Genomic DNA, 22,779 nt, shown 5'->3' on the forward strand with positions numbered 1-22,779 from the left:
ATCCCTGTGTGTGTGTCCGTCCATCCATCCCTGTGTGTGTGTCCATCCATCCATCCATCCCTGTGTGTGTATCCATCCATCCATCCATCCCTGTGTGTGTGTGTGTGTGTGTATCCATCCATCCCTGTGTGTGTGTGTGTGTGTGTGTGTGTGTGTGTATCCATCCATCCATCCATCCATCCATCCATCCCTGTGTGTGTGTGTGTGTGTGTGTGTGTGTATCCATCCATCCATCCATCCATCCCTGTGTGTGTGTGTGTGTGTGTGTGTGTGTGTGTGTGTGTCCGTGTGTCCGTGCAGCCTTGTGTGTGTGTCCAGCCTACCTGTGTCCCAAGCCTCCGTCCCGAGCCGCCGTCGTCCCGAGCCTCCTCCGTCCCGTGCCGTGCCTCCTCCGTCCCGTGCCTCCCCCGTGCCGTGCCTCCTCCGTCCCGTGTCTCCTCCGTCCCGTGCCGTGCCGTGCCTCCTCCGTCCCGTGCCGATGGATCGCCGCTCTTCTCGGCGGCCATTCTACAATTCAAAATTCCGCCTCCGCCTGTGATAGGCGGAACACTCAATTTCCCAGCAGCCTGTGTTCCGCCTATCACAGACATCCTCTCATACTCGTCCGTAGTATGAGAATGAGCGGATGTCCGTGATAGGCGGAACACTGACTGCTGGGAAATTCAGTGTTCCGCCTATCACAGGCGGAGGCGGAGAAGGAGGCGCGGCTTTTGAAAATTAATGTCCGCCGTCTGTCTGCTCGATACGCTGATCGAGCAGTCAGACAGCGGCGACTCGAGTATAAGCCGAGGGGGCACTTTCAGCCTCAAAAAAGAGGCTGAAAATCTCGGCTTATACTCGAGTATATACGGTAGTTTTCCACCACACAGAGCATTTTGCTTTTGGGCCAAAAAGTTAAATTTTGGTCTCAACTGACCAGAGCACCTTCTTCCATATTTTTGTCATGTCCCCCACGTGGCTTCTTGCAAAATGAAAACGGGACTACTTATGGCTTTCTTTCAACAATGGCTTTCCTTTTGCCACTTTTCCATAAAGGCCAGATTTGTGGCGTGCATGACTAATATTTGTCCTGTGGACAGATTCTCCCACCAGAGCAGTGGATCTCTGCAGCCCCTCCAGAGTTCTCATGGGTTCGGACACTTTGTCTTTGTTGGCTGTCATTTGCTATTTTTTTAAATAAAATTGTTAGAACATTCCTGTGGTGTGCAGCCATTCTTTTCTTCCTATTGGTCATCGGTGGCACGCCATGGCTTGCACCCAGCACATTCGGACTGTAGTGACTACTCGCCTGGAGCGGCATCTTCCTTGTTTGAATCTTGCCCCTTCAGAGTTACCATGGACCTTTTGCCTGCTTTCTCTGATTAATGCTTTTCTTGTCCGGCCTGTCAGTTTAGGTGGACAGACATGTCTTGGTAGGTTTGCAGTTGTGCCATACTCTTTCTATTTTTGGATTATGGATTGAACAGTGCTCCGTGAGATGTTCAAAGCTTAGGATATTTTTTATTACCTAACCCTGCTTTAAACTTCTTCACAATGTTATCCCTGACCTGTCTGGTGTGTTCTTTTACCTTCATGATTCTGTTTGTTCACAAGATTCTCTAACAAACCTTGGAGGGCTTCACAGAACAGTTGTATTTAAACTGAGATTAAATTACACACAAGAGGACTCTATTTCCTAATTAGGTGACTTCTGAAGGCAATTGGTTCTACTGGATTTTAGTTAGAGGTAAAGGGGGGTGAATTCAAATGCACTTTACACTTTTCACATATTTATTTGTAAAAAAAGTTGAAAACCATTTATCATTTTCCTTACACATCACAATTATGTGCCACTTTGTGTTGGTCTATCAGATAAAATCACAATTAAATACATGTACGTTTTTGGTTATAACGTGACAAAATGTGGAAAATTTCAAGGGATATGAATACTTTTTCAAGGCACTGTACATGCTCATTTATCTTCTATAACTAGCAACCGTCAAGGATGACATATGAAACATGAAAATGGAAAGCCACTTACAATACAAAAAAAACACCCCAGGAACATGATCACCTCACTCTGCATAAACTGTCCAAAACATTACAGCAATATTTCTCAATGTGTTTCATCAGCTTGGACATGGTTATGTTGTCCTCAAGAGCCTGTTTGATAAGATTTTCTTCATGAGATTTTTTGTCTGATAAGATCTTTTGGTGCATCAAAAGACATTGTCATATTTTGGGTGAGAATTATCCAATGATTTAAATATATGCCCATGCAGTTTTTCAGGAGGGGATGATCTTATACCCATTTACTAGTACGATCAGATTTTATTGCCCCCAAGCCATCTATTTCTACATTTTATGTCCAAAACAGACTGACTAATTTGCATATTAAATGAGGCATGCCACATTCTGTTATGGTCGGGGGGCTTTAAAGAGGAAGTAAACCCTGATGGGTTTACTTCCTCTTTGATTCCCTGCAAAGGTAAAGCATAATGGACTACTATGCATCGCATAGTAATCCATTATGTGTCACTTACCTGACACAGGAGCCAGCGATGTCACCGCTGTCCCCTGTAGTCGAGAGCATCCATCTTCTCGGTGGGTCTCGCTGCTCCACCGCTGTCATTCGGCAAAGCTGCGGTGAAGTCACTCCCGCGCATGCGCACAGGACCAGCCACTCGCGGCACATCACCGTTGACAGCAGCACGCTCAGTGCACCTGCGCACTGCTGTCTATGGCGCATGCGCCGTAGACAGCGGTGCCTGTCTTTCGGCAAATATCTCATAAACCGTGTAGGTTTAGGAGATATTTCTTGGACCTACAGGTAAGCCTTAATCTAGGCTTACCTGTAGGTCAAAGTTGGTTGTAAGGGTTTACAACCACTTTAATCAAATTTTTAATGTTTTAAAATGTAATGTGTCAAAGTATACATTTTGTAGAGAAAGGGCACACAGTATCTCCATTGTGATTTATGGCTATCGATTTCGTTTCCAAATCAGGTATGGTGTAATGGAGAATTAGTATTTAGAAAAGGGAGAGAAAAGAGATAAATTAATTATTGATCTGAATACACTACAACCGACAGGCCTGACATCACCAGACTAGAACTTCTCTGAGAGGAGATAACCACACTGGAAGAGCAAAGCAACCCCACCTTGGACACATGCCAGCAGATCCCAGTCCCCAGAGGAGAACAAGGACCACTATCCCATTACTCTGGAGGATCATAAAAATTGATACGAGTACCCTAGTGAGTGGGAGGCCACTCTACAGATGTAAGGAGGATCATGACATGAAGAACTGATTGGAGAGAAGCAATCTGTATGTGATTATACATGCATCTATATCACACCATTAAGGCGAGGGCACTGAGAGCACGGTGGTTTACAAGACTTATTGAAATTTAAAGTCACAATCATTCACCTTTGATGAACCGCCACAATTATGAAATGTTTTAGTAACATTTGGCAAACATTTTGTTATAAGCAGAATTTTTATTTCATAATTATTTATGGGCCACGATGGAATGTTTTAGTATGTTGTGACACATTTAAATGTTTAAGGATTGGTAGCACAGCATTTATTTATTTTTTTGACACTTATGAATTAGTTGAATACAATTTTATGCATGCAGCAACCTATTTATTCTATACATTAATAGTGTTTTGATTTTATTGTATTTATTGTTCTGTAATAGTTGTGATAGTTGTCATAATGTGAGCACACAAGGTAGTGCAGGAGTTACTCACTCACATAAAAACTCTGCATTTATTTTTGTGAGAGGGAGTAGTTGACTAAAGCCGGGTTCACACTGGTATGACACGACAGTTTTACAACTGTGGATCCGACTTTGCCCTGTGACTTGAAGTCTGACATCCATCCTATTTAAATGAACAGAGATCCAACTTTGATCCCGACAATGCAGGCACTTTGTGTCTGGTATGACTCTTTAGGGGGAATGCCACGCCAAATTTGAAACAAAAAATGGTGTGGGGTCCCCCCCAAAAGCCACCCCAGACCCTTATCCAGAAATGCTGGCAGGTCAGGAAAGGGGATGGGGATGAGCAAGCCCCCCCCTCCTGAACCATACCAGGTTGTATGCCCTTGACTTGGTGGGGTGGGTGCTTTGGGGCAGGAGGGCCCTACGCCCCCCACCCCAAAAGCACCTTGTCCCCATGTTGATGAGGACAAGGGCCTCTTCCCGACAACCGTGGCAGTTGGTTCTCGGGGTCTGCAGGCAAGGGGCTTATCGGAATCTGGAAACCCTCTCTAAGTAGGGGCCCTAAGATCCTGGCCCCCCACCCTATGTAAATGAGTATGGGGTAAATTGTACTCACTTAAAAAAGTTGTCAAAAATAAATGTATTTTAGTAATTTATTTAGGCAGCTCCGGTGTCTCTTCTGACTTCTTCTCCACTCTCTAACTCTTCTGCCTCCTCCACTGATGTCTCCTGCCTCCTCCGGTTATTTTCCCCTCTCTGGGTCCTCTCCATTGATGTCTTCTAGCTCTCTCCGGTACCCTCTGTCTGCTGTCTTCTGCCTCTGCCGGGTCTTATCCACTATCTTCTCACTCTTTTTCTGGTTCTTCTCCACTGTCTTCCCCCTCTGTTCTTCTTCTGATGTTGACTCAATGCTCTTTCCTGGTCTAATGCTGGGTACGCTGTGTGTCACTACTTATTTTAGTATGGGGCGGGGTCACCAGATGATGCCCCTTATGACATCACTGCTCCATCATGCCCTGGTGGTGATGTCATAAGGGGCTGGGCCTCCGGATGACGTCACCGGGTGACTCTGCCCCATACCAATATAAGTAGTGACACACCATGCACCCAGCATTAGAGCAGGTGCTCTAATGCATTGGTCTATGATAGCCAAAACTTGTTCTTTTTCAAGGTGGATTTGCAAGATTTTGGCAAAAAAGGCTTTAGGTAGCATTGCCATGGGGAACATGATAATAATGCAAAAAAAATATTTGAAAAATAATGCTACTAATTTATTAGGTTCAGCAATGGTTGTGCAAATGTTTATAAAAGGAGAAGTACAGCCAAAGATCATTTGGCTGTACTTCTCCTGTGGATCCCAGTTTGTTCTGCACTCCTGTGACCCATTTTCAGCTAACAGTGGGCTGAAGCCAACTGTTGGCTGATGTCACAGAGCCAGTCCAGGCTCGGGCAAGATCATGATAATGAAGTATGGATCCACCCACATGGCTGGACTGGCACCTGGCTCAACCTCTAGGTGAGTCACTGAGAGCCTGAGCTGGATGATCCCTCCCCCTCCACAGCCCAGCTCTCCAGTGAACATGGGGGCCAGAGCAAAGAGCTGTGACAACCAAGCTATCAGCAGTGTTTGATTGCCCAGTTCTCAGTGTTAGAGCCAATGTAAGTATAAAAAAAAAAAGAAAAAAGTCCATACTTCATTTTGCTCAAAAAACACTTAAATAATTATTACAACACATAACTTGAAAAACATCCTATAAAATGTAAAGTCCAAAATTGTATTTAGTTAATATATACCAAAAAATTGTGAGTTTTAAACTACTCACAACTTTGTGAGTAATCTTTGTCTTTGTCTGAAACAGTGAAAATCAAAGCAAAATGGTACATAGGCAACTTACACAAAAACCTGGGGGAGGGCAGCACAGCTAAGCACTGTAATAACGGCTGATCCACAATGCTATGCATACACTGCGTTAGTGTGTATTGCAATAAAATTATTCAGGCACACATTCAATTGTAATGAAGCATGTTATAATGCAAGACAATGCTTTGTGACATGCATTCCCCTGCTTCTTCTTTTCATGCAGACCCAGCAAAATCTCCACAGATAGGATCCATTCCCCGTCCAGATCTGAGGACTTGGGTACATCACAGTCTGACATTTTTTTTTTTTCTATTTATTTTTTTTCCATAAAATTTCTTTTATTAATAGAAACAGGTAATACATGGGATAACATACACAGAAAACTGACACGAGTACATAAACCAAAAATCCTGGTCAGCATTGTAATAGTATAAGTGACAAAACTAGTCCCATACTGATCAGTAAGCACATCTCCTGTTAATCAAGCGGTCTCCTATATGGTGGTCGCGTATGGTATAGAGTCTCAAGTAGGCGTTGTGCAGCAATAGTTGGCGAAACAAAGCGTTTTGGTGTATGTGGAGATGGTGATGTCGATGACTCGTGTTTCAAACTCAACATTTGACGTTGTGTGTAGGTAATCTGGTTTAAAGTATAGAAGCGAGAATGGTGAGTATTCCGTTCAGTCGGATTGGGAGGGGGAGGGATGGGGAAAGGGGGGAAAGGGAGAAAGAAAGGGAAAAAAAAAAAGGAAGAAAATGAGAATGGTCAAGGGGGGGAGATGGGGGTGTTTGTCTCTGCACAGTCTGACATTTCATCTTCAGATGTCCTGAGACACATTCAATACAGCCTGGCCTCTCTGCTCACCAGAGATGGAATGGAGCATTGGAGACTCTGCATTGATTCCTTACTGAAAAGAGACCTGGATGAGTGCAAGTTGCTTCCATCGAGACCTGAATTACTATTTTATAGACTTGTGCACAAAGGAAAAATGTGTTTAGTTTAGTTTTGTTTCGTTTCGGTGCCATTGATTCATAATCATTCGTAATTTCGCAAAATGGGATTTTTTGTGTTCCGACTAATTCGTATTTTCGTAAGTGACATTTTCCGTTGAATCGGAATGATTAATATTTCTGTAAGCCTAATTTTTAGTTGATTTATAATTTGTACTTTCGGGTAGAGTACATTGTTTTTTAATTGATTCTGGACACACATCCTACTTTTGTTACTTTTTTTGTTTGTCGTTATTTTATGTGTCTCCCTCACAATGGCGCTGCTTCAAATGGATTCGTACTTTTCTAAATACATCACGGTTATTTGTAATGATTCTATCATTCAATCATGTACAAGCAAAAATTCATTTTTTTTATTTTCATTACATGTCCCCCTCAGATCTACAGTGACCAGGGTTGCCAACTGCCAGTAACAGTAACTGACAGTTTGTAAAAATATGTGATTTTTTTTTTTACAACTGCCAGTAAATATCAGGGGCTGATAATTTCATTCTGTGTTGACTTTTTAAGTGTAAATCAAGCACATTACTTTGTTAGGCCGCGTACACACGGGCGGACTGTTCGCCCAACCTTGTTCGGCAAACAGTTTCATCAAACAGTCCGCTCAAAATTTGCATGAGCGGACTTGCCCACACACGAGCGGACTGTTTGACGAACAAGGTTGGGCAAACAGTTCGCTCAACTTTTGAAATGAACGGACTCGCCCACGTAAGGCGGAGGCAAATCCGCCCATTTCGAGCGCGTGTACAGGTAGGCGGGGCCCGCGAAGGAGACGTCGCGGGCTCCGCCGCCTGGAATGGGCTTAAAGGGGAACCCCAACGCCGAAAAAAATCGGCGTGGGGGTTCCCCCCAAGTCCACACCAGACCCTTGTCCGAGCACGCTACCCGGCCGGCCAGGAAAGGGGGGCGAGCGAGCGCGCCCCCCCTCCTGAGCCGTACCAGGCCGCGTGCCCTCAACATGGGGGGGTGCCTTGGGGAAGGGGGGGCCGCGCGGCCCCCCCACCCCAAAGCACCTTGTCCCCATGTTGATGAGGACAAGGGCCTCTTCCCGACAACCCTGGCCGTTGGTTGTCGGGGTCTGCGGGCGGGGGGCTTATCGGAATCCGGGAGCCCCCTTTAAGAAGGGGGCCCCCGGATACCGGCCCCCCACCCTATGTGAATGAGTATGGGGTACAATGTACCCCTACCCATTCACCTGTGAACTAAAGTACAATAAAAAACACAACACAGAGAAAAAATATTTTATTGCACAGCTCCGGGGGTCTTCGGGGGTCTTCTCGCCGGACTCCTCCGCTATGTGTGTGTAGCTCTTTTGCTAGCGGAGGAGTCCGGCTTTCTTCCTCCCCGCCGCCGGCCTCTTCTCCCGACTTCGGGGGTCTTGTCCCCCTCTTCGGTTCTTCTGCCGGGCCACCGCGCCTGGTCCGGTGGCCCGGTCTTCTGTCGCCGTCTTCCGTCGCCGCCTTCGGTTCTTCTGCCGGGCCACCGCGCCTTCTTGTAGCTCTTTTACAGGCGGTGGCCCGGTCTTCTGTCGCCGCTGTCGTCGCCGCCGCCGCCGCCTTCCGTTCTTGTTCTTCTTCTTGTTGTTCTTCTTCTTCTCCTGGAGATGTTGACTCGACGATCTCTCCGGCCGGAATGCCAGAGCCGCGCTGTGCGGTCACTTATATAGTGACAATGGGGCGGTGTCACATGGTATATGTCACATGGGTTGGTCACATGGTGACCCCGCCCCCTTACGATGTCATAGTCCCCATGTGACATCAACCCATGTGACATATACCATGTGACACCGCCCCATTGTCACTATATAAGTGGCAGCGGAGCGTGTCCCTGGCATTCCGGCCGGAGAGATCGTCGAGTCAACATCTCCAGGAGAAGAAGAAGAACAACAAGAAGAAGAACAAGAACGGAAGGCGGCGGCGACGACAGCGGCGACAGAAGACCGGGCCACCGCCTGTAAAAGAGCTACAAGAAGGCGCGGTGGCCCGGCAGAAGAACCGAAGGCGGCGACAGAAGAACGGAAGACGGCGACAGAAGACCGGGCCACCGGACCAGGCGCGGTGGCCCGGCAGAAGAACCGAAGAGGGGGACAAGACCCCCGAAGTCGGGAGAAGAGGCCGGCGGCGGGGAGGAAGAAAGCCGGACTCCTCCGCTAGCAAAAGAGCTACACACACATAGCGGAGGAGTCCGGCGAGAAGACCCCCGAAGACCCCCGGAGCTGTGCAATAAAATATTTTTTCTCTGTGTTGTGTTTTTTATTGTACTTTAGTTCACAGGTGAATGGGTAGGGGTACATTGTACCCCATACTCATTCACATAGGGTGGGGGGCCGGTATCCGGGGGCCCCCTTCTTAAAGGGGGCTCCCGGATTCCGATAAGCCCCCCGCCCGCAGACCCCGACAACCAACGGCCAGGGTTGTCGGGAAGAGGCCCTTGTCCTCATCAACATGGGGACAAGGTGCTTTGGGGTGGGGGGGCCGCGTGGCCCCCCCTTCCCCAAGGCACCCCCCATGTTGAGGGCACGCGGCCTGGTACGGCTCAGGAGGGGGGGCGCGCTCGCTCGCCCCCCTTTCCTGGCCGGCCGGGTAGCGTGCTCGGACAAGGGTCTGGTGTGGACTTGGGGGAACCCCCACGCCGATTTTTTTCGGCGTTGGGGTTCCCCTTTAAGCCCATTCCAGGCGGCGGAGCCCGCGACGTCTCCTTCGCGGGCCCCGCCTACCTGTACACGCGCTCGAAATGGGCGGACTTTCCGAGCGGGAACAGTCCGCTCATTTCGAAAGTACAGCGGACAAGCCCACACACGGGCGGACTGTTCGCTCAAACACAGTTTCAGCGGACAGTTTTTCGGAATTTCCGAAAGACTTTGTCCGTCCAACTGTCCGCTGAAACTGTCCGCTGAAAGCCCACACACGAGCGGACTGTCCGCCCAAACACTGTTCAGCGGACAAGGTTGGGCGAACAGTCCGCCCGTGTGTACGTGGCCTTATAGATATTTTCAGTGTTTCCATATCATGTTTATACTGTTTAAATGTTCACTGCATTAGTTTTCAATAGGAGTTCTGTCATTTCTCAGGTTTCCAGTAAAAAATGGGCTCCGTCAGTACAATTTCCATATTTTGTCGGTAAAAAATGCTGCGGGAGGTTGGCAACCCTGACAGTGACTGCACTTCCAAATGGAAAGTGTATTTGCCTTTAGTAAATAGACCCCACTGTTTCTATGTGTAACCTAGAATTGTTTATTCTATTTCTACAATATTTGGAAATGCATCTGATCTTAGTATCCTCCACTACAATCAGCCACCAGTAACTAGGGTAGAACTTAGAACAGAATAGCAAAAATAAAATATTTGCTATATATAATGAAGATAAGAACAAACTAATTTTTCTTTAAAGTGTTTGTTAACCTAAAAAAAAAAAAAAACACCTTTTCCCTTAACCACTTAAGGACCACCCCCTGCAGTTGTACGTCAGCTGTTTGAAGAAGACTACCATTGTTATGGCAGCAGATAGCTGCCATAACCCAGGTATCCTCTTTAGCATGCAGTCCTCTTTCAGATAAAAGTGGTCTCTGCAGCGGATTTGGCACAAGTTTACTGGGGGGGGGGGTTCAGGGATGATCGGGTGGTGAATTGTGTGCCTACATGACCTGGTGTCAGTGCAGTGCAAGGATGAGCTTCGAGTTCGAGTCGAACTCATGTTCGACTCGAACATTGCCTGTTCAGCGAACAGTGAACAATTTGGGCTGTTCGTGGCAAATTCGAAAAGCCGAAACACCCTGTTTCAAGTCTATGGGAGAAATCTAAAGTGCTAATTTTAAAGGCTAATATGCAAGTAACTGTCCTAAAAAGTGTTTGGGGACCTGCCCCAGGGGACATGGATCAATGCAAAAAAAGTTTTAAAAACTGCAGTTTTTTCAGGAGCAGTGATTTTAATAATGATTAAAGTGAAACAATAAAAGTGTAATATTCCTTTAAATTTCATACCTGGGGGGTGTCTATAGTATGCCTGTGAAGGGGTGCATGTTTCCCGTGCTTAGAACTGTCCCTGCACAAGGTGTCATTTCGCAAGGAAAAAAGTCTTTTAAAATCACTTTGAATTGTCGGCTCCCGTAATACAGAGAACACTCAATGAGTGTTCTCTGTATTACGGAGCCGACAGTTCATTCATTGATAAAAAAAAAGCACGGGGTTCCCCCAAAATTCAATTACCAGGCCCTTCAGGTCTGGTATGGATATTAAGGGTAACCCCGCGTCAAATTTAAAAAATAAATTGACGTGGGGGTCCCCCTAAAAATCCATACCAGACCCTTTATCTGAGCACGCAACCTGGCAGGCCGCAGGAAAAGAACCATACCAGGCCACATGCCCTCAACAAGGGGACCCCCAGATCCCAACCCCCTGGTTGAAATGGTAAGGGGGGTACAAAAGTACCCCTACCATTTCACAAAGAAAGTGTAAAAAATGGTTAAATAAGACAAACACACTTTTGAAAAATTTCTTTATTAAAAAAAAAAAAAAAGAATCTTTTTTTATTTTTTTTTATTTTTAATAAAGACATTTTTCAAAAGTGTGTTTGTCTTATTTAACTATTTTTTACATTTTCTTTGTGAAATGGTAGGGGTACTTTTGTACCCCCTTACCATTTCAAACGGGGGGGGGGGGATCTGGGGGTCCCCTTGTTAAAGGGGGCTTCCATATTCTGATAAGCCCTACGCCCGCAGACCCCCACAACCACCGGCCAGGGTTGTGGGGATGAGGCCCTTGTCCCCATCAACATGGTGCTTTGAGGGGTCACAGACCCCCAAAGCATCCTCCCAATGTTGAAGGCATGTGGCCTGGTACGGTTCGGGGGGCGCTCTCTCGTCCCCCCTCTTTTCCTGTGGCCTGCCAGGTTGCGTGCTCGGATAAAGGGTCTGGTATGGATTTTTAGGGGGACCCCATGTCAATTTTTTTTTTATTTGATGCGGTGTTCCCCTTAATATCCATACCAGACCTGAAGGGCCTGGTAATTGAATTTAGGGGAACCCCATGCTTTTTTTTTTATCAATGAATGAATTGTCGGCTCCCATAGTACAGAGAACACTCATTGAGTGTTCTCTGTATTACGGAGCCGACAATTCAAAGTGATTTTAAAATACTTTTTTTCCTTGCGAAATTACACTTTGTGCAGGGACAGTTCTAAGCACGGGAAACTTGCGCACCTTCACAGGCATACTGTAGACACCCCCTAGGTACAAAATTTAAAGAAATATTACACTTTTATTGTTTCACTTTAATCATTATTAAAATCACTGCTCCTGAAAAAAACTTTTTAAAACTTTTTTTGCATTGATCCATGTCCTCTGGGGCAGGACCCAGGTCCCCAAACAATTTTTAGGACAGTAACTTGCATATTAGCCTTTAAAATTAGCACTTTAGATTTTGAACGTTTGAGTCCCATAGACTTTAATAGGGTTCTAAAGTTCACACGAAGTTTAGGTCTGTTCGCAGATTCTGGTGCGAACCAAACGGGGTGTTCGGCTCATCCTTAGTGCGGTGTTTTGCAACTCACTCTGTGATGTCCTCTCTCCTCTGTCTAGAACGGAAAAGACAGACACGAGGAGAGATGACATCACTTCCCCTGTAAGTGTTTACACTTACACGACAGGGGAAGGATCTCATTCATCAGGACCGATGGCCAGGTCCAGGCCATATATCATTGGCCTGGGCCTGGGGATTGATCAATTCCTGATCTAATCCGCTTCCACCTCCCCTGGCCTCTGCTGCTTACCGGAGCCATTGGTAACAGTGGAGACAGTTTGGTCCTCTTCCCTGACAGGCACTTCCACCCTCCAGTCTTAACCAGTTATGGACCAGTCACAACAGTTATACTGCAGCAGGTTGGTCTGGCTGCATGACACGCCATATCTACACATCGCGTGAGTGGCCAGCTGGGGGAGCGTGCTCGGGCTAGACCAAGGAGAGAAGACGGCACAGCACAACGCTGCACTGACAGCAGGTCATGTAGGCACACAATTCCCCCCCAATCACCCCTGAACACCCCCCCATTTAACCCCTTCACCACCTGTCATTGTGTCACACAGTACAGCAATCAGTTTTTTTTTATCACTGTACTGGCGTCATTAGTGACACAAATCAGCATTAGGACAATTAGTATTAGCTCCAGATAGGTCTAGGGCCCCACCCAACCCCCCTCAATAAAGATTTAACCCCTTGATTACCTCCTGTCATCTGTGATCACTGTATAAGTGTCCCGGGTGACACAGTTTAGCTAGATTATTTTTTTTATAGCGTAAGGGCACCCGCCATATTTTACCCAATAAAGGTTTAATCCCCAGGTGATCAAAGTTAAGTTTGAGTGTGAGATAGGGTCTGCGTCTCCCCAGGCAGCGTCAGATCAGTGCCAGTAGCGCTAACATCTTTGCATGCACCATACACCTCTCTTTAGTAGTATAGTGTCTGAACGGATCTATATCTGATCTGATCAGATCTATACTAGCATCCCCAGAAGTTTAGGGTTCCCAAAAATGCAGTGTTAGCAGGATCAGCCAAGATACCTGCTAGCACCTGCGTTTAGCCCCTCCAACCAGCCCAGCCCACCAAAGTGCAGTATCAATCATTCACTGTAACTTACAAAACATTAAATACATAACTGCAGCATTCACAGAGTCAAGCCTGATCCCTGCGAATGCTAACAGGCTTTTTTTGGTAGCGTTTGAATCATTTGCTAACAGTCAGGAGCTTTTTTACTTGTGAGTCTCACTACTGTACCAGTACATTTAAGCCCCATACACACTATCAGTTTTTCTGCTGTGTTTTTCCTTCAGGTTTACCAAAACCATGTAGTAAAAGGGCCTGCCTGATTGCATACGAATTGAAACTTCTAAGGTTTGACCTCCTATTATATGGTTTTGGTAAATCTGATGGAAAAACTCAACAGAAATACTGATAGTGTGTATGGGGCTTTAGAGACCAAAATGTCAAATTGAAGATACAATAGTGAAGAGGCCTACACATTTCTGACAGATAGTGAAGAGGAAGTCACTCTGTCAGATTCAGGCTCAGAATATGAACCTGCAGCGGCTTCCTGACAGATAGCTCTGACGTCCCTGCTGAAGGTCAGGTATACCAGACCACATTCTTCTTCTGCTGTCATTGAGGCACAAGAACTGCAGGTCCCTTGTATGGAACAGAGAGCCAGTAAAAGCACCGCTCATCCTTCTGGTGAACTGGCAAGCACCAGTGGCCTAGTACATCCTGGTCATCCATCCAGCACTGCAGTAACACTTGGTGATGTGCCGAGTCCCATAAGTGCAGTTGAAGCTGGCGAGGTGGCAAGCACGAGTAGTGTCCCACTGCCACCAAGAAGAAGACAAACACTGGCCCGTTGAGCCCATAGTGCCCTTCCTGCTGCAATTACCAATCCTAATTTGGAGCCCACCACTTCTGCAGTACCCATATTTCCCCCATTCATTGGCCAATCTGGAATTCAGGTGGAACCAGTTGATTTTACGTCACTTGATTTTTATTCGCTGTTTTTCACCGACGATCACTGTAGATCTCTTGTGGACCAAAACAATTTGTATCCTGGTCACAATGAACTCTGTCGTCCTTGGGGTGACCCTGGATTTTGATTGGTTCTACAAAATTCAGCCCCTTGTAAACCACTTCAACCAATGTTTTGCAGCCTTGTTTACTCCTGATCATGTTGTCTGAGTTGATGAGTCCCTGATTAAGTTTTCTGGCTGCTTGTCTATCTTCCCAGCAAGCGTGCCAGATATGGGGTCAAGGTGTATAAGCTCTGTGACAGGCTATACATATAGTTTTATGGTTTTTGAGGGAAAAGATAGTCATGTAGAGCCGGAGAACCGCCCAGACTACATAGGGAGCACTGGTAAGATTGTGTAGGACTTGGTGTCAACCTTATTCAGAAAGGGGTACCACTTGTACGTGACACTTTTTAGTCACCTTTTTGATTATGGAATTGGTGCATGTGGCACCATGGGATCTAATCACTGGGGCTTTCCCCGATGGCTTGTACAATCCTGACTTAGACGGGGGAGAGAGCCTGCTTGGAATGTAATAATTTGTTAGCAGTGAAGTGGAGGGATACACAGAATGTTTGTTTTTGTTCTGTCCTCCCTTCACGTAGCTACCACTGTCCAAATTTCTACGGTGACTGGTGTTGTGGAGGAACCCCTCTCTGTCCACAAATAAAACCTTAACACGGGAGGGATGGAGCTCAACAACCAGTTATTGACGCCATACCCAATTGCCCGTAAGGTCAGACGCTGGTATAAAAAAGTGTCTGTATATTTATTCCAATTGGCTCTGCTTTTGTGCTATAAAAAAAGCTTCAGGATGAACTGGATCCTTCCTAAAATTCCAGGAAGAGATCATCACATCCCTTCTGTTTCTAGAAGGTGCTGTGGCCCACCTTCCCAACACAAATGCAGTGAGCTGGCTGCATGAGAGGCATTTTCTGTATGTCCTCCCTGGTACCATCTACCCAAAGAAACCCCCCCCCAAAAAATGTTGTGTCTGCAGAAAACATGGATATAGGCATGACATACGCTTTTATTGTCCCTCCTGTCCTGACCAACCTGGTCTCTGCATTGGTAAATGTTTCAAATGCTACCACACAAACTAGTTGAATACTAGTGTACAGAATCACACAGTCCTAGGCACACTAACACAGGGTCTCGGGGTCTTGAAAGATGTGATGGCCATCACATTTTGAGAGACCCTAATCTGCAACATTCAGTTTACAGTTTTTATAAAAGTGAAAAAAAACACAAAAAATATAAAATAAAATATCCAAAAATAGTTGTGGTTGTATTTTTCTTCTCTCTCTCTATTGTTCTCTCTTATGTTTGCTCTATACTGTCTGCTCACTATTGTTCGATATCTATCGCTTTCTCTCTGTTTTATTTTTACTATGTTTTATTGTATTTGCTTTGCAGGTATGGTATGTTATACTGTAATGTTTGTTTTATTGTTAACCATCATTTGCCTTGCAGGTACGCTATTCAGCTGCAGCACGGGTTTATTTATCTTGACATCAACAGCGTTTGCTCCCACAATACATAAAGCCATGACTCCAGTGCTGTCAGAGGTGATTGCACAGCTTGAATCCATCTTGACAACAACTTTACCAGACTGGACGCTCTTAATATAGCAGCTAATTGGACTGTAAATTACTCCATGGCAGTAATCCGGCCCCCGAGGTATCAACTGATTGGCCTAAAAAAACTGTAACTCTCTAATATCCGGAATAACAAATTAATTTCAATTGAAATCAAAATTTGTCTGAATTTTGCAACTTTTGGACATTCGGATGCATTTGAATTTCCAAATAAATCGATTACGCATAAAATATAATCCAAAATAAATTATATCACAAATAGCGAATGGCTTCGGTGTAATTCATTGATGCTTTAACATGGCCTAATGCAATAGCAAGTAGACTTGTGATTTTGCATAAAGGATGATTTAATTTCACTATTCGTTTAGCGGACATTCGGATGAATCAGTTTCTTTTCAATTGTTTAGTAGGTCACTAGGGAATAAAATGAATCCAGTTGAATAAAATGTAATCAACGAATTATGCCAAAGGCATTCGCTATTTACGATATCATTTATTTCTGATTTGGTTTTATTTGTAATTGCTTTGTTTGGAAATTTGAATGCTTCCGAACATCCAAAAGTTGCTAAAGTCAGATGAATTTTGATTTATTATGAAACGGATTGCACAAGCCTACTACTTTCAAATCCATTCAAACTACACAGGAGGCATGCTTAACAGGCCTGAAAACCACCGTGCAACAACACCATAACACCTTATCTAGCTGCAACTGTGAGCGGAAGACATAGAGAATTGCAATAGGAGAACAACATTCAAACTGAAGCCATTTTCTTGGCAGAACTCCATGCTACTGTGACCACAATCTTCAATAAATACCTCGATCTGGAGCCTACCATGGATATAGAGATTGTGCAGATAGAGTACTTTTTTGTACTCATACGGGAATCGTTGTTGTTGCTGAATAAGAAATAACCTGGATATTAGAGGTCTCCAGAGCTTGAACACTCACCACAAAGTAAAAGCTTAGGCTGATGATCTGATCGTTTTTGTTGCTAACCAAAAAATAACTATCGCCAAACATTTACAAGAATTATGCACATATGCTGATGTTATTAACTATAAGAGCAATGTGCATAAGTCTGAAGACCTGAATATCAATCTACTTCTAAACACATTGCACCAGCTTCAGGCTAATTTCTGTTTCATTAGCCTCAAAAGAAGACTAAATACTTGGGCATATACCTGACCTCTTCCCAGAGATATTTAGGGAAAGTTTCCCCCAGTGATTAGCATCAACCAGACTGTACCTAAACCATTGGCACAAATAGTATTTTGAAAATGATGGTACTTTCTAAACTTTTGTATCTTCTGCAGATCCTCCCCATGACTATAACTTGATCATTCCTTTGGATGATGAAAGTGGAATTCTTAAACTTTATTTGAGGCCACAAAACAAAGCAGATTACTTGACAACTTTTGGCTTTACCAAAGGAGGGGGGGGTATAATTTTCCTGCACCTCTTCAAATATTATTATGTTGTTCATATGTCCTGTATCTTTAATTGGATCAAACAGGCCACTGAAAAGGACTGGGTTGGCCAAGGAGCAGGATATGTCTCCCCTACCATTACAGACTCTCCCATGGCAGTGTTCACCTATACCGCACAAAATAAAATCACACCCCTTGATAGAAATCACCTTAGCAGTCCTGACTAAGGCAAGATGCTCTGGACTTTTTCCAGACACCTACTCTTATGTATCCAGTATTTGGTGCCTGGGAATTTGTGCCTGGTCCGATAGATTTTAATTTTAAGGCTTTCCTCCTAACCAGTCAATTCAGAACCAAACATTATATGCATGGGTGTCACTGGCAGACTATTTTGGAAATTCAGGAGAAGTTCTCCGCTCCAGTGGACCACTGGCGAGCTACAAAAAAACAAAATTTCTTGACCACTATTCAGGTGCGGAATGGGTCATTGGTTGCAATTTCTTCATTTGAGCATCATTGTTTGAGCACTTTAGCACTTTTTCACACATTATCGATCGTGTATTTCTTAGTGAACACCCCCCTGGCAAATCACACCCCTCCCCTTTTGTGGAATTAGGAAAGACACCAGAGTAAGATCCTTACAGATAAGCAGCGAGATCATGTCCTAATTTCGCCCATAGAGCCTCCATCTCTAGTGGTTTGAGTTATAAATTGTTGTTTCAACACCTCTGGGTTGACATTGTCATCAGGACACCAGCACCCTGTTCCATATCTTTTGGTCATGCCCCCGTATACCTCAGTTTTGGGAATATATTAGTAGACTGATCTAAAAGCTCACTGATATCACTTTGGACTTTTACCCTGAGGCATTCTTGTTGCACGTCATCTCACTTTCAAGTCACAAGATAACAAGATATTCTTCATGATTCATTTACTCAATACCCCTAAAGTGTTCATTCTGCAGAGATGGAGAAATTTTGACTCCACGATAACTGAACAGTGGATAGTAGTAATGAGCGAGATTGATGTTATGGAATGATTGACAGCTGTTCTGAACACAAAGATAAGCAGCTACAGAAAACATAGTTTTATTGGAATGATTTCCAATACTCCTGAGACTATACTACACACATGGCCACATGTGTTTTCAGTTTGGAAAATCAGTCCTCTCAGTCCTCCTTTTTTTTTTTTTTTTTTTCTCTTCTATTGGAAGCATTACCTACATGTGGAAATCTCAGGGGTTGGGGGTTGTATGACCACCTCTGAGGTTATACTAATTTTACACTGTCAGAGACCAAATATAACTCCCTATGTTGTGTTTAACCATCATTTCTATGAATATTGTACCTTTTTGACTGTGCTGGATAAGTGGTATATACTGTATTGTTCTGGAGACAGATTCCTTTGTTCTATGTCTGTACCTTATGCCCGCAGTAAATTTAAACTGTATGCTTTGTTGAAGGGTGCAATAAAACATATACATGAAAAAAAGAATAAAAACATAAGCACTGTGATGTGTTTATACACCACACTGCAGTGTATACAGTATATGCACACAATTGTGGATGTTAAGCTCACCTTAAGATGTGCCTGCTGGTGTGAATAGGCTCTTAGTTACTGAACATTTCCTGTATTCATTTATGGGACCAATAAACATGAGACGCACATTTACCAACCCTGATCACTGTCCTGAAGAGTTGATCCTCTCCTTGCATCCTTGCATGCCTGGTGTGGAGAGGGGGAGAGGTCATCACAGGTGGGGACAGCTGCCAGGGGTCTGAAGGCACAGAATGGGATCTAAGGACATGGTGGGGGGTCAGAGGACACAAGGAGTTGGAGAGAGCAGCAGTAAATGGAGAGACAGAGAGGAAAGTGGTATCAAATCTGAGGTAGCTGCGGAAGGGGATTTGGTTGTATGGTCACTTTTTGAATATAGTTGTGATTGATAGCTTGACAACCACTAATCATACCTATTTTATATCCAGTAGAGGCTAAAGTACATCACTGAAGTGACAATTAGCCTATAACAGAAGGGGGAATTCCATGTAGTGTAAGTAATTACTGACCTGGCTTACTGGAAGCAGTCTTGCTCCAATGTATGCCTTATGCCAATGGCAGCAAAAGAATTAAAGAACATGTAAACAAAGTGGCCAGGGAATACAAGGTACTGTCACTGAACACATATTTAATTAATTTATGGTGTTCACGTTGTAATTATTATAATATTCAATGTGGTCTTGTAACCTTATATGTAATAATTAGGGTTTGTGTTGATGGGCTTTAGGATTTTTCACAGCAGTTTAAGGCAGTTTTGAGATCATTTAAAGTGCATTGACAGCTTTATATGACTGGCAGCTGACCTCCTTCTGACTTGCATTTCAAGCAAATTTTTGCAAGGCAGGGGCCCTTATTTTTGTGTGAAACATCAAGCTTATTTTAAGTCCAACCCCAAGAAAGGTCCCTTTTTTGCATCTGCACTGCAAAAGTTACCTGATTATATCTAGGGGATGGTACAAACCTATTTTACGTGCCTGCTGCTCTGCTTCCCATCAAACAGCACTCCCTTATTTCCAAAAAATTGGATATTCCTATGTCCCCAGGTCCAGTGCTGGTCCATGAATCAGTCTTGATGGTGTTAGGGGCATCCAAGCACCAGGATGAAGGGGAGAAAAGACTGTGGAGACTGCCCCTTCACTGTAAAGGAGTCTTCAAGAGCAGAGGTTCCGGCAAGTAAAACTGCTTTACTTGGGCTCCTGGACATAAACAAGCAGGTGATCCTTGCAGTTCAGCTATAAAATGTCCACACACAATTTTACTTTTTCAGGTATAACAAGAATTTTTAAACAATAGAATTATCAAACGCGCAGAGATTTCATTTTTGTTACTCCAATCATCAATTGGCAATTGAATAATTTCAACTACAGTCAATTTGAAATTTAAATAATCTGTTTTGCTGTGAAATTTAAAAAATATTCTATCATCTGATCAGATTAAAAGTTATTATATTGATTAAATATGAACAACTGGTTTAGGAGCATTGTTGAGAAAGGGACCTATTATGTGATTTTAAACCAAGACATCAAACGCAACTAATCCTAATTTATGTTAGATTAATGTTTTGTGTACAAATAATAAACAATCTATCTTTTGCTTAAACTAATATTGATAAAAAATCCAATAACCACACAGTATTTTGCTAAAGAAGTAAAGAATTTTTTTTTAACTCAGTAGAAATAGATTTCTTGGTGATATTTTAAGAAGAAGCATGTAATTCATCCGTACAGTCAGCTGAATCCCCCCAGAAGTGTACAGTGCCTATAAATCTGACAGATGTGGTAATTTATGCATTTCCAATACTATGTGATTTCAGAAATATTTTCAAGAACAAAAGTTCACAAGCGAAATATTAAAGCACATTCCAGTGTGTAACTATAAAAACTACTGTGCAGTTTTATGTATAGGTTTCAGGGTTTACTAACCCTTACATAATACCACATAATGTACTAAACCCTAAGTCATGTACTTTTCTCTAAATTTAAGTAAAACTCTTGACTTGCTCTGTAGCTTGTGTTATGATTAATTTATCTGTCATATAATCCCCTAAAGAAACAGACATTATTCTGTTTGAATAAAAAGAGAGGGAAGAGAAGAATTCAGTAAAATTCTGTAAAATTCTTGATAATACTATGCACCAACTTTTTTTTTTGTTTTCAGTCTCCAAGTGAATCAGTTATTCCAAGATTATCTTTTTTTGGTTTGTGACAGTGTTGGAAATCATTATTTCGGTATTATCGATATTCAATAACTCATTCAATACTGATGAGAAAAGTTCCAAGAAAGTCCATTCAGTTCTTTCGTAAAAACTCAAAAAAGTATTTAATAATAAAATATTACAAGAACAATATCAAAATGTAGAATGTAAAAATAACATCAATAATGTAGTTATATTCTTGAAATGGAGATTGTAGTGTCTTTGTATGTGTATAGCTATTACAACTTCCTTGAGTGTGTGTCGCAGTTTGCCCAAAATGCTTCTGTTCCTAGCTTTCACTCCTAAAATCTGAATCCTCCTTTCTAAAAAGGCTGGTTTAAAGTCCTTCTGAGTCTACAGATTCTTCTAATGAAAGCTAGCTTCCCCTCCCACCTCTCATGCAAGGGTGGGTTTTGTTCAGTCTCTGTGCACTGACATTTCTGAGGAGTGGGCAAGAACAATGTGTGGAAGCATTTAACTTGTACATAATATAAGTTAAAAAACAAACAACGTCTTTTGAGTTACCATGTGCAAATCCAAATGATAATTACAGATGATTAAAGGACAGCTGCTAGCATTGATCACGTCCCATATGCTCATGCCAAATAAAATGTATAACAATATAATGCTGCGCTATCCAAATAAAATCATAAGGTTATTGTACTAAATCCTAATATTACTGATATATTACTAATATTACTGACTACAGTTAAATAGTGGTGGTGAGATATTCCTTTCCTATGTAAAAAATCTAGTGAACATAATAATGCAATCTTATGCCATTAAAAGTTGCAATTATAAACAATTAAAAAAATATAATCCTATGTGATCCTCCCAATGACAGCCTGTGCAGCATTAAATACTATATACACATGTTGCATTCATATGTAATAGAGAAATTAGGGCAGCAAGGGCAGCAATAGAAGGCAATTTCACAAATCTAAGGAATAGATCTGTTTTCAACCCTACAATAGCCAACAAATATATAGATTTATTTAAGAGATTGGTCACCACTGATTTAGAACCGTTACTGATAAAAAAAAAAAATGATCAAAAAGTTATAAAAAATGGGCCCAAAAACACTGGAGGAGAGGAATGATATTGTGATCTGCCCAGCCAGGGGGTGGGGGGGGGGAGAAAATTGTGGTAATTTCTATAGACCAATATAAAATGGAAATGAGTAAAATTCTTGGAGATAAGTGTACATATTGGCAACTAATCAGTTTAAACTTGAATCGGCTTCTTTGGTTAAGTATGGGGTAGAAAAGGAGATACTTAACAAATATGAAATCTGAGAAATATTTGGTCCCCACGGCATGTAGATTGCCTATTATATATTATAATCTGAAAATACACAAAAATAGAACAAGTCAACCGGGGAGACTCATAGTAAGTGGGATAGAGTCACTTACTACAAGACAAGGAGAATAGGGAATACATCTGCAACCTTTGGTTAAAAATACCACAGCTTTTTTGAATGATACCAAGCATACTCTCCAGTTGTTAAAGGGATGTAGTGGTAAAACAAATGTAATGATGCCCACTGCTGATGTGGCCTCACTATATACAAACATAGATCATCAGGGGGCTATGAAAGCAGTCAAATGTGCCTTAAAAAAGAATATCCATATGGAAAGAAGATTACGTACATTTATTTTGAAATGTTTAGATTTTTGTTTAAAATATATTTATTTTTTGGAACGAAAACACCTTATACCTCCAAATAAAAGGTGTCGCCATGGGTACAAAATTTTCACCAAGCGTCACCAATTTGTAAACGGCCAAATGAGAGGAGGAGATTGTTTTGTACAATATGGATTCAAGAATTTTACTTGACAGGCGTTTTATTGATGATATTTTGATAATATGGAAGGGGTCTAGG

Source organism: Lithobates pipiens, unplaced genomic scaffold, assembly GCF_037356315.1.
Source record: "Lithobates pipiens isolate NorthernLeopardFrog02 unplaced genomic scaffold, aLitPip1_a1.2 Scaffold_18, whole genome shotgun sequence".
Classification (NCBI taxonomy): domain Eukaryota; kingdom Metazoa; phylum Chordata; class Amphibia; order Anura; family Ranidae; genus Lithobates; species Lithobates pipiens.